This window comes from Eretmochelys imbricata, chromosome 12 (assembly GCF_965152235.1).
Source record: "Eretmochelys imbricata isolate rEreImb1 chromosome 12, rEreImb1.hap1, whole genome shotgun sequence".
Lineage (NCBI taxonomy): Eukaryota > Metazoa > Chordata > Testudines > Cheloniidae > Eretmochelys > Eretmochelys imbricata.
Window position 1 is genome coordinate 20,786,324 of NC_135583.1, and position 12,724 is coordinate 20,799,047.

Here is a 12,724-nt window from a genome sequence, read left to right on the forward strand (position 1 = left end):
GTCTTCAGTAGAGCTACAATTTACACCAGTGGGACTCTGACCCCTTGAGTTCTCATTAATATATGAATGTTTGAAAATAACGTAAGCGGTGTTTTGTGTATAAAACATAAACAACTGTTCATGCCAAGTTTACAGAGTAGAACAGGTGCACAATCAAAAATACATGCATACTCATGGCACCTGCCAAACCAGCATGTGCAAGCGTAAATATAGTAATTTCCCATGCAACCCTGACAGGTGACGTGCACATCGATTTTTCACAAACAGTTCTTCCTCTCTTTCAGTGTTATGCAGATGAGAGCATTCTTCAGAAATGCTGTGTGAGATTTAAATTGCTTTAAAGTGGGCTACTTTGGGGAATAAGGCCCTGATTCAGCAAGAACTTAAACACATGCTTAATTTAAAGTACAGAAATAGTCCCATTAATTACAGAAGTGAAGTTCATGTTTAAATGCAGTGCTGGATTAGAGCCTAAAACAGCTTGAGTGTCTTGTTGAACAAAACTGTTTCTATTATACAAGCATCATGAAACACTTGAGTTCACGGGCCAGTTTCTGATCTTGGATACACACATGTGCAGCTTTCACTGAATTTGGCCGTAAGTTTTTTTTACCCACAAGTGTAACCGAAAAATGTCCAACCATTTAAAAATAAATTAATCAAGAAACTTGCCCTTGTGCGATAATGTTGGATGGTGACTGTCACCTTGGAATAAAGTTTTACATCCAAATTCTAATTCCCTGCAAACCAGGGATTAAAATGTAGATGCTGACACAGCCATAAAGAGAGCGAGTCACACACTTTACTGTAACAGCTTTTGATTGCCTAGCAAAGAAATGTATAATGAATAAACATTATTTTAAAAAGCGGCATGGCACAATGAATTTTTCAGTGGGGGGAAAAAAACAGAAGAGAAAGTATTTAAAAATACATGAGTTTCATATTTGATTATAAGTCAAGAAGCAGCAGAAAGAAAAAGAAAGATAGAAATGGCAACAGGAACCAGCCTTTCAGTCTTGAATTAATGAGGTTATTCATAATGGGGAGGGAGTGACATAGTGATTAGTTAATTACTGTGCAGAAAGATATAATTAATGCACAACTGAAATTAGTATACAATGAATTAAGCTGCCACATAACGCAGGAAATAAAAATTGAAAAGGAAACCTTGATTGTTGATTGAAGTTATTATAGTAGAAAGTGTACTGAAATCATAATAGTGTAGCTATCAAACAGCGTGTTATTTAACTAGTGAGAACTGAATCCAACTGTTAATAGCAATACCATTGCAGAGACCATTATATGCCTCAACTGCAGATGTATAAGCAAACAGGGCAAAAAGCTCCCTCACTTAGGCTGCGGCACAAGGAATAAAAGACGGTAGGAGACCCACAAATATCAAGACAGAATTTATGCATTATTATAATTATTTGCATTACCATAGTAACCCTAGTCAAGGACCAGGACCCAACTGTGCTAGGCACTGTACAAACACAGAACAAAAGGATGGTTCCCCCCTGCACCCTCCCGAAAAAGCTTACAATCTAAGTATGAGACAAGACAACAGATGGATACAGACAAAAGGGGGAGTACAAGAAAAAATAAAACCATATTGGTCAATGGTTTTGCAGACCAGCAGCCTAACTTAAGCCTAAGGGGCTGGGAAGGAAGTTTTAAGGTATTGTGGGGAAGGAGGGTTTTCAATGAGGATAATGAGTTAGTCACCAGATATTTACAGTGAGCTCCTCCCCAGTTGAGGGGCAGCATGGGTTAAAATACAAAGGTGCTTGTTTGAAAATGTAATAAGTGGGTGATGATGCTCAACAGACTGTTAGGGGTTGGACCTGGCTAACACACCAGCTGGTATATCACCCCCCAATGCAGCAGGGGGCACGTATAGGCCAGCAGGTACTGCCCATCCACAAAAAAGATAGACAACTGTTTCTACTTAGAGGTCAGTAAACAGCACAGCTCAGCACATGGAGCCCTGGTAGCAGAATGGCTCTTGTGCCAGACACCCATCCCACTGTGTGACTGCTTCAAATAAGTGCAAATCTCTCACGTAAGTTGTAGGTCTGTGCTCTAGCCACTTTAGTCCTTGAAATGTAAGGGCAACTGCCAGTTCAGGAGTGGGTATTTCTACAGAGCAAATCTAGTTGCACTTTAGTAAGATCTGGGATGAGCCAAGCTATAATCAGCAGATGACCTGTGTCAGGGGAAGGTGGGTCTAAGCCATCAGGGCATAATTTAGGTGCTAAGGTCTGCTGAAAGTTACATAAGCAGGAAGACTCCTGAAGAGGATTGTTATGTCCAGGGATCGCCAGGACATAGTGAATTTCAGCAACCCTGCAAAACATCCCTGGCGCTGCAGGGGCTGTGAATAGCATTGACAGAGCACCAGAGAACTGGCTAACTTTCTCTATAGCACTGTGCCTTGTACTTTGAATATTGACAATCCAACCTCGGGGTGGTTTAGATGAGAATCCACAAACATAGCCGTTTATTTTAACTCATTCTAACCATTTTACGTTGCAGAAAATTGGACTCTTGATCTTACAAGAGCAAGCTTTCTCCAAGATTATTACTTTTATTATTGTTTAGCTAGGTATGCATGACATTTTATAGGTATAAAAGGAGATTTGGTTTCTGCCACATGGAATTTATAATCTAATATATACTGATACCTCGAGAAATTAATGAAGGAGAAAAATTAGAAAAGGAGCATTTTGAGTTTGTTTGATTCATGTGTGGGAACTCTGAGCTATGATCATTGATTTAAGTTACAGTGTATTTATTGCTGTTTTAACATTTATTGCACTGTACTTGTAGTCCTCTTGATTTGAGCAATGTTAAAAATTAGGTGGGAATGGCTTTATTGGGTTATGATATTTTTGCCCACCTTCTGCTTCTGGCTAGAACCAGGATATGAAAGGTACATCTGCAAAAATTAAAAAACAGAAGATTGCAGGTTGAAATATTTCTGTTACTTTAATCTCAAGGTTAACAGTAGCATCATATATGTGTATCTTCATTTTTAAATTGAAATACAAAAAGATTTAGCACTTGCAATACAGGACAGGATGTTGATTCTATAAGCATGAAACATTATAAATTGTAAGTCCAGTTAATAAAGAGATTTCAGTTGTAGTGAATGACCAAGAATATAACCAAAAAGTAAATCATAGAGGCGGGATATCCTGAGATGGGGCCCCAGTTCCTCAAATCACTCTGAGTCAGGGCCATTATGAAGAACATGCTACTTGAGTAAAAGTACTTTGAAAGCCTTTCATAATTTCATTGGTATCTGTTGCGCAGTCACAAGAACTGTGCAATATCTGATTTTTCAGTTCACTGCCAATTCCAGAAAACGGGGGAGAGGGGGAAACCATTTTGGGTTGACATAACCATTTGGTTTGACTCAATACAGAATGTTTCATTTTGATTTGGAGGTTTTTTTACTGTTTTTATTTAGTGAGTTGAAGGAAATTTCAAAATGAAAAGTTATTTTGAATCAAAACATCTCATTTTGAAAATGTCAGAATAAAACATTTTGATCTTCTAAAAGTTTATGTAACGTGACTGAAACATTTTGGCAAATTCAACATGAATTTGCAAAATGTTGGTTGTCCCAAATCCACATTTTTCACCCCCCCCCCCACCCCAAAATGTTTTGGTAGGAAAAAGTTCGCCCAGCTCTAGCAGTCACCAATCCCTTCTAGGCCATGAGCTAGGGAGACCCTGTGTCATGACATTATATAGGATAGCCTGTGTTTAGGAAGTGCTTGATCATTGTCCTAATAAACTTAATGGCAAAAGTCCCATCAACTTTAATTGGGCATAATCAGACTGTTGTTCTGGGAGCTAGAGTCCTAGTGAGAGCCACAGAGTCTTATCTGGGTCCAACAGCTGGAATGCAGAATCCCAGTTCCTCTCTTAGCACAAGACACAACAGTAACCTACAAAGAGATTTCAAGACTGGAGTGAGACATGATCAAACAACCTAGGATCTATGGAAGTGCCCAAAAGCAAGAAGGAATAAAGTTTTGCCATAAATAAATGACTTTCAAAAGAGATGAGGTGAGCCTCACAGGTAGACTTTGTTTCTTCTCTTTACTGTTTGCTGAAATTATGTTCAGGGCAGTTTCTTTTGAGGATCCTCTGTCCTTAGCCAAGGTCTGGTAAAAATTCAAGCCATGTTTATCTACCTTACTTCACAAAATCAGAAGAAACATGGGGTTTATTTAGTATAATCTCAGACTCTTTCTCTCTACTCTATGCCTCTCTTCTGCTGTTGCTCCACTGAGAAATTAAGTCTTTCTGCTTTTTCCAAGTCAGGTTACAGGTAACAGAAAATCCTCTCTTGCTAAGAAAGGTATTATTTTAAAATAAAAGAGATCCTTCAAAAGTTTGTGTCATATTAGAGGACAATTAAAATAAACAGCAACAGGAAATCAAGTACTTTATATTCTCTGTTCATTTAAACAGATTGTTTTTAAAATTAATATTTACAGCATTTGAAAGGAAGGAAATACCTGCCTCTCTTTATGCAAAAGGTTCGGTAGATAGTATCTTCTACAAAGAATGATGGTTCCTTTCAGATTGTTAAATAACAGGCCAGAATTGATCCCCTTTTATGTAGTTCTGTGCTTGTAATGGAGGAACCTGAAAAACCTACAGATGTTTTGCAACCTCAGCACTAGTTTCTCATCCATAGTGGGTAGTTCAAATTCCTTTTGACTGTAAGTGCCCTAGAAATTCTCACTGACCTGAGAACAGAGGGACACCATGCTGCTAATGTTCAAGATGGCTCCCAAATCTGTTACTGTATGTACTTTAGTTCTTTCTTTACTCACTGCTTCTATTTATGAATATTGTCCTGGTCATACGACTTCACTTGCTGCCTGTCAGGTGTCCTGCTCTGTTCAGACTCTGCCTGAAAGCGTGCTTGTATGTCAAACAGCCAAATGACTGGCTGTGTGCTAGCATATGAGCCTACAATTCATTGTAGTGCAAAACTTTGCCCACTCTACAATGAAGACCTGGTTGAATCCCCTTTCGTTGAAAGGTGCTTTGTATATGTGAATGTGCTGTGTAAAGTGTCACTTAGTAACTAGTTTACATTCGCTGATAAAAGCTTTTATTTGATCTGAGTAAATCAGAGCCTTTTTGGAAAAGTTGCAGTTTGGAGGCAGAACTGGCTCTGTTTCAACCTGTTCCTCCAACGACTGAGTCGCATCTGAATCTCCTTATATAGTACATATAAAGAATGACAGGATTCTTTATAAACTAGCTCATTCTCAAGCCTGATGTTTTTAGCTATTAGTTTGCTCGAGCCCATTTGGTGTGCATTAACATCCTCCCCTTGGAGCTGGCTTGCAGATCAGATCAGATATTTAGAGCAGAACTTGAGACTATTTATTTTTTGCAGTAACTAAACTGCCATTTCCATTATGCTGTCTGTGGTTGGGCTCAGATTGAAAGCAGAAGGAAAGACCGTTGCCAGCGTCAGTGATTTGGTACTTAGAATTCCTCCAACAGTCTGACCACTGTCACTGAAACCACTTTTTAAAAATCCTTCAGCCCCACCTTCTCGTCTAGTACAATCATCCTGCGCCTTTTTTAAGTGTTTTCTGTTTTCGGTATCTGCTGTCATCAGACAGAAACATTTATTTTAGCCTATTACCATGCTATAAATAGCCATTTCTACTTAAGAGTGGGAAGCAAGGGGAGGACTGCTCCTATCGCCTGCTCTGAGAGAAGGTATTTTCCACAGACAGTATCGTTTCAAAGGTGGTTTTCAGCAGCCAGCAGGGGTTGCATTATAAAGTGTACGAGGGTCTGAAGTTCGTAGAGCTTCACACGTGACCATAGGTACTGGAACTAGGGGAGCCAGGGGACCTGCTGCACCCCCTGACTTGAAGTGGTTTCCATCATATCCAGGGTTTACAGTTTGGCTCAATGGCTCTCAACACCCCTGCTCGCTACCCAAGGAATTAGGCAGCTCTGAATCACATAAGCTGCTCTGCCCCTTCCCACATTGTAGTTGTAGTAGCAGAAGCTGGGGCTCAATCTTTAGGGCTAGTCTACACAAGAAGCACTACAGCTACACTGATGCAGCGGTGCCGCCGTAGCGCAGCTGGTGAGGAAGCTCTGTGCCGCCAGGAGAGAGTTCTCCCATCAACATCCTGAAACCACCTCCGCCAGTGGCGGTAGCCACGGCGGTGGGAGCAGCTCTCCCGCCAACATACCGGCGCTTAAGATGGCAGGGCTGGATTAACACAGGGGCTTTTGGGGCTGCAGTCCAGGGCCTTGGTCTAAGGGGGCGCCCTGCAAAAATAAATTCATAATTATATACAATTCAGTGGTCACCAACCTGTCGATCGCGATCGACCGGTTGATCCTGGAGCCTCTGCCAGTCGATTGCGATCTCCAGGCCACTAAAAGTCCAGCCGCGCAGCAGGGTTCAGGCAGGCTGCGTCTCTGCAGCCCCTGGGGTGGGGATGCACAGAGACGTGCCAGTAGCCGGCCGCTTCCGGGAGCGGCATGAGGCCATGGCATTCAGGCAGCCCGCCTGAGCCCTGCTGCACTGCTAGCCAGGAGCCGCCTGTGGTACGCGCCTCCCAGTCGGAGCCTGCACCTCGCACCCCATCCTGCATGCCAACCCCCTGCCCCAGGTCAGAATCCCCTCCTGCACCAAACTCCCTCCCAGACCCTGCACCCCTCCTGCACCAAACTCCCTCCCAGAAAGAAACTAATATAACAGCTCTTCTAAGGTAAGAAGTAGGCTATTTTGAATTAACTATATTTTAAGTGTGTTAAGACTGAAATGTAACCACAGAACAGCTTTATGTTAATTAAAAGGCAAGTTTAGTATAGCGTTAATAGCCTTGATGCCATAATTGTGATCATTTTGTTTTAAATTAGGGAAACAACTTGTATACAGGGGCTCCACAAAATTTAATAGCCCCGGGCCCCCAGGACAGTTAATCCGGCCCTGTAAATGGGTAATTTATGTCACTTGGGGACTGACTTACTGACACCCCTGAGTGACCTAAGTTATACCGACTTGAGTGGTAGTGTATGCAAGCCCTAACTCTTATTAAAGTCAGTGGAAGTTGGATTGGATGTTTTGCCCTCTAATGTGATGCTTTAGTTCCTCCTATTGGAGATGACAATTTCCTGGAGGCAGAATTAGACTTCAAATTGTTTGATGCCTTAATCCAGCAAGCCCAGAAAATACATATGGATGGAAGGGAGCCCTGTCATGTGCAGGGAGACTGACCCTGCCTCACCCTGAACTGTGTCAGAAAATCAAGTTCAGTCTCTTATCTGCATTATCTGTGCATTATATGTTTATTACAGGTATGAAGTAACACTGAAGCTTGGTGAATTTATCTTCCATTTTAAATGCATGCTAGGGATTGGCTGCAATGCTTTGTCTAAAATCAATTCAAATTGTGCCCTCACATTTTTTCAGCAGTTTCAAAAGCAACTTACTCTGCCATTTGTTCCAAGAATGAGACTCAGGAACCTCAGCACTCTCATCACAGTAATGTGCCATATAATGCTCTGTAGCAAAATGCTGTCAAAATCTCTCAAAAACTTCAGAAAATCAAGCCAATTATTTCTTCTGTAGTCGCCATCTGACTGTTAAGAAGTTTTTATTCAATTCCCCGTGTTCTAGAATTAGAACATGTTGTAAATAGATGTCTGGCAACATACAGCCTTACTAGACAGAGTGACACATACAGCGAGTCAAATCTATCCCTGAAAGAAAAGGAGTACTTGTGGCACCTTAGAGACTAACCAATTTATTTGAGCATGAGCTTTCGTGAGCTACAGCTCACTTCATCAGATGTAGCTCACGAAAGCTCATGCTCAAATAAATTGGTTAGTCTCTAAGGTGCCACAAGTACTCCTTTTCTTTTTGCGAATACAGACTAACACGGCTGTTACTCTGAAATCTATCCCTGGTGAATCTCCATTGACATCAATGAATTTGACACAGACATAATAGGCAGAAAGGAGCCTAATACCTGGAGAGGAAGCAAGCGTGGCCCAAATGACTAATTATTAACTGCTAAACACAGATTGGTAAAACTAATTTCGGACATCCCCTGTGAATATATAATTTGGCAGTGTTCCATCTACACACGGACTGAAGATCCAGGTAGCAGCTGACTGTAGAAAAATTCACAGCTGCGATCCGATATTTAAAAGAACTCAAACCTTCTTGGAGAGGTGTTGGAGAAATCTATCAACAAATTAATATTCACGAGTGGGCTTTTTAATGATGTATGTGCGTTAGTTTCAATCTTATTTGTTTGGGAATTAAGTGTGAAGGCAACATATACCTCTACTTTGGATAAAGGGAAGGCTGAGCTATAGTCAGGCTCTGAAGTGCCAGATTATAACAATGAAAAAAATATTTAAAAATAAGCAGAAGCCAATTTAATGCAGACACTCTGTAACTTTGGATATATAATATTATAACAAAGAGTAAAAGTTTCAAAAGCAACTGAGTCCCATGCTTTGGAGACTTTTAGGATCCCATGTGTCTGTCACTTTTGAAAGTGGGTCTTGGGTGCTTTTGAAAATTGTACCCATTTTCTCCAAGTGTTGCATAGTGATATTTTGCACTTCTATCATTCCATCCTTCCCAGGGAGTTAGGTTCCTTACAAATAATAATGAACGGGCCATCACAGCACACCTAGGACATAGATGATTAGTATTAGTACCTATTACAGATGAGGAAAGGGAAGCAGGGAAGTTACGGACGCATCCTGTGAGGTGCGGAGTACCGCTTCTGAATTGCTCAGTGCCCTCCATTTACATCAAAGGTGGGGGGTGGGTTCTCAGCACTTTAGAGAGGGTGCTCAGCACCTTCCAGGTTTGGCCCATAGTGCCTTACACAAGGTTAGTTGTAGCAGGGTTGGGAATAGAGCCCAGATCTTCTGTGCTTAAGCCATAACAACTACCTCCTCTTTTTCGGTCTCATCTAACTTAGCGTCTTTCTTACTGGGGCTCTGTAAATAAAATAGGTAACTGGAGTGTGTAGGTGCCAGATAACACAGCAGTACTGGGGCTCCACTTAAAGTCAAATCACTTCCACAATACCTTCCTTTGTCTATCTCCTCTCTTCCTCTTATGTCCTTTTCCAGTGTATTTTAAAATTACTAATATTTTTTTCTTATATTTCCATTACTGAGTGTCCTCTAATTTTCTTCCCACACATTTCTGACTGCAACCCTCTAACTGCTGACATCTGAAATATTTATAAAGGATTCGACAATAAGGTGTAGTAAAAAGAGATTTATGTAGCCATATGACTTGCACCTCTTTGTGGAAGTGGCAGTAGCTGTCGATTGTAGGCAGACCAATCGGTAACATGACAAAACAATTCACAGGATACACTTATGGTGAGTTTACCAAAGGCCCAAATTCACAGTATACCATCAGAGCTGCAATTTTTGCTTTATTTTTTTTATTTACCTGCGCTTTATGTGGTCCTTGTTTTAGAATCCATTGTCACATACATAACCACATATAGTCATGAACTGAATAGAAATGGTAGTGTCAGAAATTTCCTAACTTTTGTGCATAGAAGGCCTGATCTAAACCTGTTGGAGTAATGGAAAGAATCCCATTGACTTCAATGGGCTTTAGATCAAGCCCCTATTTATTACCACTCGGAGTTCTGTTTCCCAATTAATGCTTAACTAAAGCTAACAATATTCAAGAATGGGATTTGCGGTCTTGACACTCATTTCCTTCTTAGAAATAGTTATTCTCAGTTTTATTGGGACTATTTTTCTGTTATCTTCTGTTTTCACATTGACACCAGCTTCTCATATGTGTTTGTATCTGTTTCTGGCAAATTTAAAACTTGATCTCGTGAAATGTCTGACATGCAGGATTATTTTTTTAATCTACAATGTGCATTTGGCTTTAATTTTCTTTTAATGCCCCTAGATTTTTGTGTACTGAGGCATGACTTTGTATTTAAGGACTAGTTTCCAATGCTAGTGCGGACTTTTTGACTTTCTTTTAGGTTCACTTGCTGGAGGATTCTCTGCACCTTGAAGTCTTTAAAGCATGATTTGAGGACTTAAATAGCTCAGACATAGGTTAGGGGTTTATTACAGGAGTGGGTGGGTGAGATTCTGTGGCCTGCGTTCTGCAGGAGGTCAGACTAGACGATCATAATAGTCCCTTCTAACCTTAAAGTCTATGACTCTGACTCTTTAGATATTTTTTCCCCTTCCTTTGTCTTTCCTTGCTTTGTCTTTTCATATTTCCAAACTAATAAGCTATATATCTGGTCCTTCTGCAATGAAGCAATTTTCTCTCCATATTTTAAATAGTAACTAAGAGCCAGAATCTGCTTCCCTTTCTCCCACTGAATAGTACTTTACTCCTCAAGTTTCCTCCTTGATTTCAATGGGACTAATCAGAGTACAGTACTATTTGACATGAAGAAGGGTATCACCAGGCCCGCCGACAGGGTGGAGCAAAGGGGGCAATTGCCCAGAGGCCCAGGCAATTTAAAAGCGCCTGGGGGCCCCTGGCCACCTCTGCCGGCAATGCAGCTGGGCTAAGGCAGGCTTCCTGCCCACCCGTGCTCTGCATCGCTCCTGAAAGCGGCTGGCACGTCCCTGAGGCCCCTGGGGAGTGGGTCTCTGTGTGCTGACCCCACCCTGAGCGCCAACTCTGCAGTTCCTATTGGCAGGGAACTGCAGCCAATGGGAGCTGCGGGGGTGGTGCCTGCGGGCAGCAGTGTGCGGAGACCCCCTCGGGTCCGCACCTAGTAGCTGCTGCCAGAAGGGTGTGCCAGTCGCTTTTGGGAGCCACCCAAGGTAAGAGCTGATCCCCTCCTGCACCAGGCTAGAGCCCACACCCAAACTCCTTCTTAGAGCCCGCACCCCTGCCCCAGTCTGGTGAAAGTGAGTGAGGGTGGGGCAGAGTGAGCAATGGGGGGGGTGGAGTGAGCAGGGGGTGGGGCCTCAGAGAAGGGATGGGACAGGGCATGGTCTCAGGGAAGGGATGGGATAGGAGGCGGGTCAAGGATCTTTGGATTTGCACGATTAGACAGTTGGCAGCCCTACCGGGCGGGCATGTAGAAGCCTGGCCGTGCTGGAAGAGCTCAGCCAGCAGCTCGTTGGGTACCAGCCAGCACAGATGCAGCACCACCCAAACGTCAGGCAGTCAGCATCTGCGCGGGAGCGGCTTGTGCATGCATGGAGGCCCGTTGCCTCTTCTGCCCTGGGGCCCGGAATTGCTGTCCCCGAGCCTGGGTATCGCTCTAGTAATTACAGCACATACTATTATTAAAATACAGTAATGTTTCCGCCGTGAAATGTTTTCCCACTCTCTTGGTATTGGTAAGTTTCTCTTTTCACAATCCAAATATAATGTGAGACGTTTGGGCTGGAACTATTGCCTCAGGCTTGCATTACATAGAAACAACCGTGTCTTCATTAAACTACTGACAAAAGTGAATGCCACTGCTCTTCTGAACACGCTGACTGGAATCACAGGGCAGCCACAAGCTGAGAGTAAAGAAGCAGTTGAGACTGAATGCACCTTCTTGCCTTCTTTTTCTTACTGGGAACAAAAACGGAGTCTCTGTCCTGCTTCATGACAGTAATATAGCATTAGTGCCTGCTAGCAGCAATTCCCAGGATGGAAGTTTAGCAGTATGATAAACTACATGGTTTTTTAGATGGAAACAACCGGGAAATACATTCAAGCCCTTTCAGTTTGAGATTGCAAAAATTATACTGCGAAATTTTTGAGTAACAGCTTACAGCACACAACAGACTTTCTTCTACACAGTTAGCCTGTTCTCACTTCACTGGTACAGTATTCACTTGGATATCTTTGGAAACAACATCCAAATTTCAGAGGGAGTTGTCTACGGCTGCTGTCTTTTAAGTTTGATCTTGGGTGGTCAGTGGTAGTATGGTACGAAGGAGTGGTTGTGTGACTGAGATGAAAACAAGAAATGAAATGCAAATTAAACATGAAATCATTGCTTTCTCTGGAAAGAACATTTAATCTTGCATCGAACATTTCGTCTGTTCATTCACTGTCTGCAGTCCAGGATTGCCCTTCAGTTAACATGTCTTGCATGAGAGTAGACTTATCACTAGCAATTCTCCTGTCTCACAGTGACTCTTCCATTTCTAGCGACAATATGCAGGAAGCAGCCCTGATGTGGAGCAAGACTAAATGATGGCCCTTGATGCTTCAGTGGATATTCAGATGTACCAGCGTTGACCATTTTATTTTCTTTCTTCAAATTTTTTTTGGTCCGGTCTTTTTTAATTAAAGATAAAGAGATTTATTGACGTACAAGTGATTTTTAGTAGATGAGCAGGAAAGTGAAGGCACCTCTTGTGAGTGCCTCCTGTCAGCTGGGAGTGATGTTGCAATCTCCTTTTCTGCTTGTGGCGTGCCCTGTAGGTTGTCAGCCTCACTAGCTGGGTCTTCAGTGGCTCAGCCCTCCAGCTAAGTCACACAGTCTAAAATGAACAGACCCCTTCTGGGGTCCAGCTGAAAGTCTAAACTGACACTCAAACAAATGATTCTTCTCTTCCTCTTGGCTCATTCTTCAGCCAGGTTTCTGGACTCATTTCTCAGCCCCTTCTGGGCTAACTTTAGGTCCTTCTCTGTGCTGTTGTAGGACACTGCCCCCAGGACTTTCTCCCTGGAGACTTTATC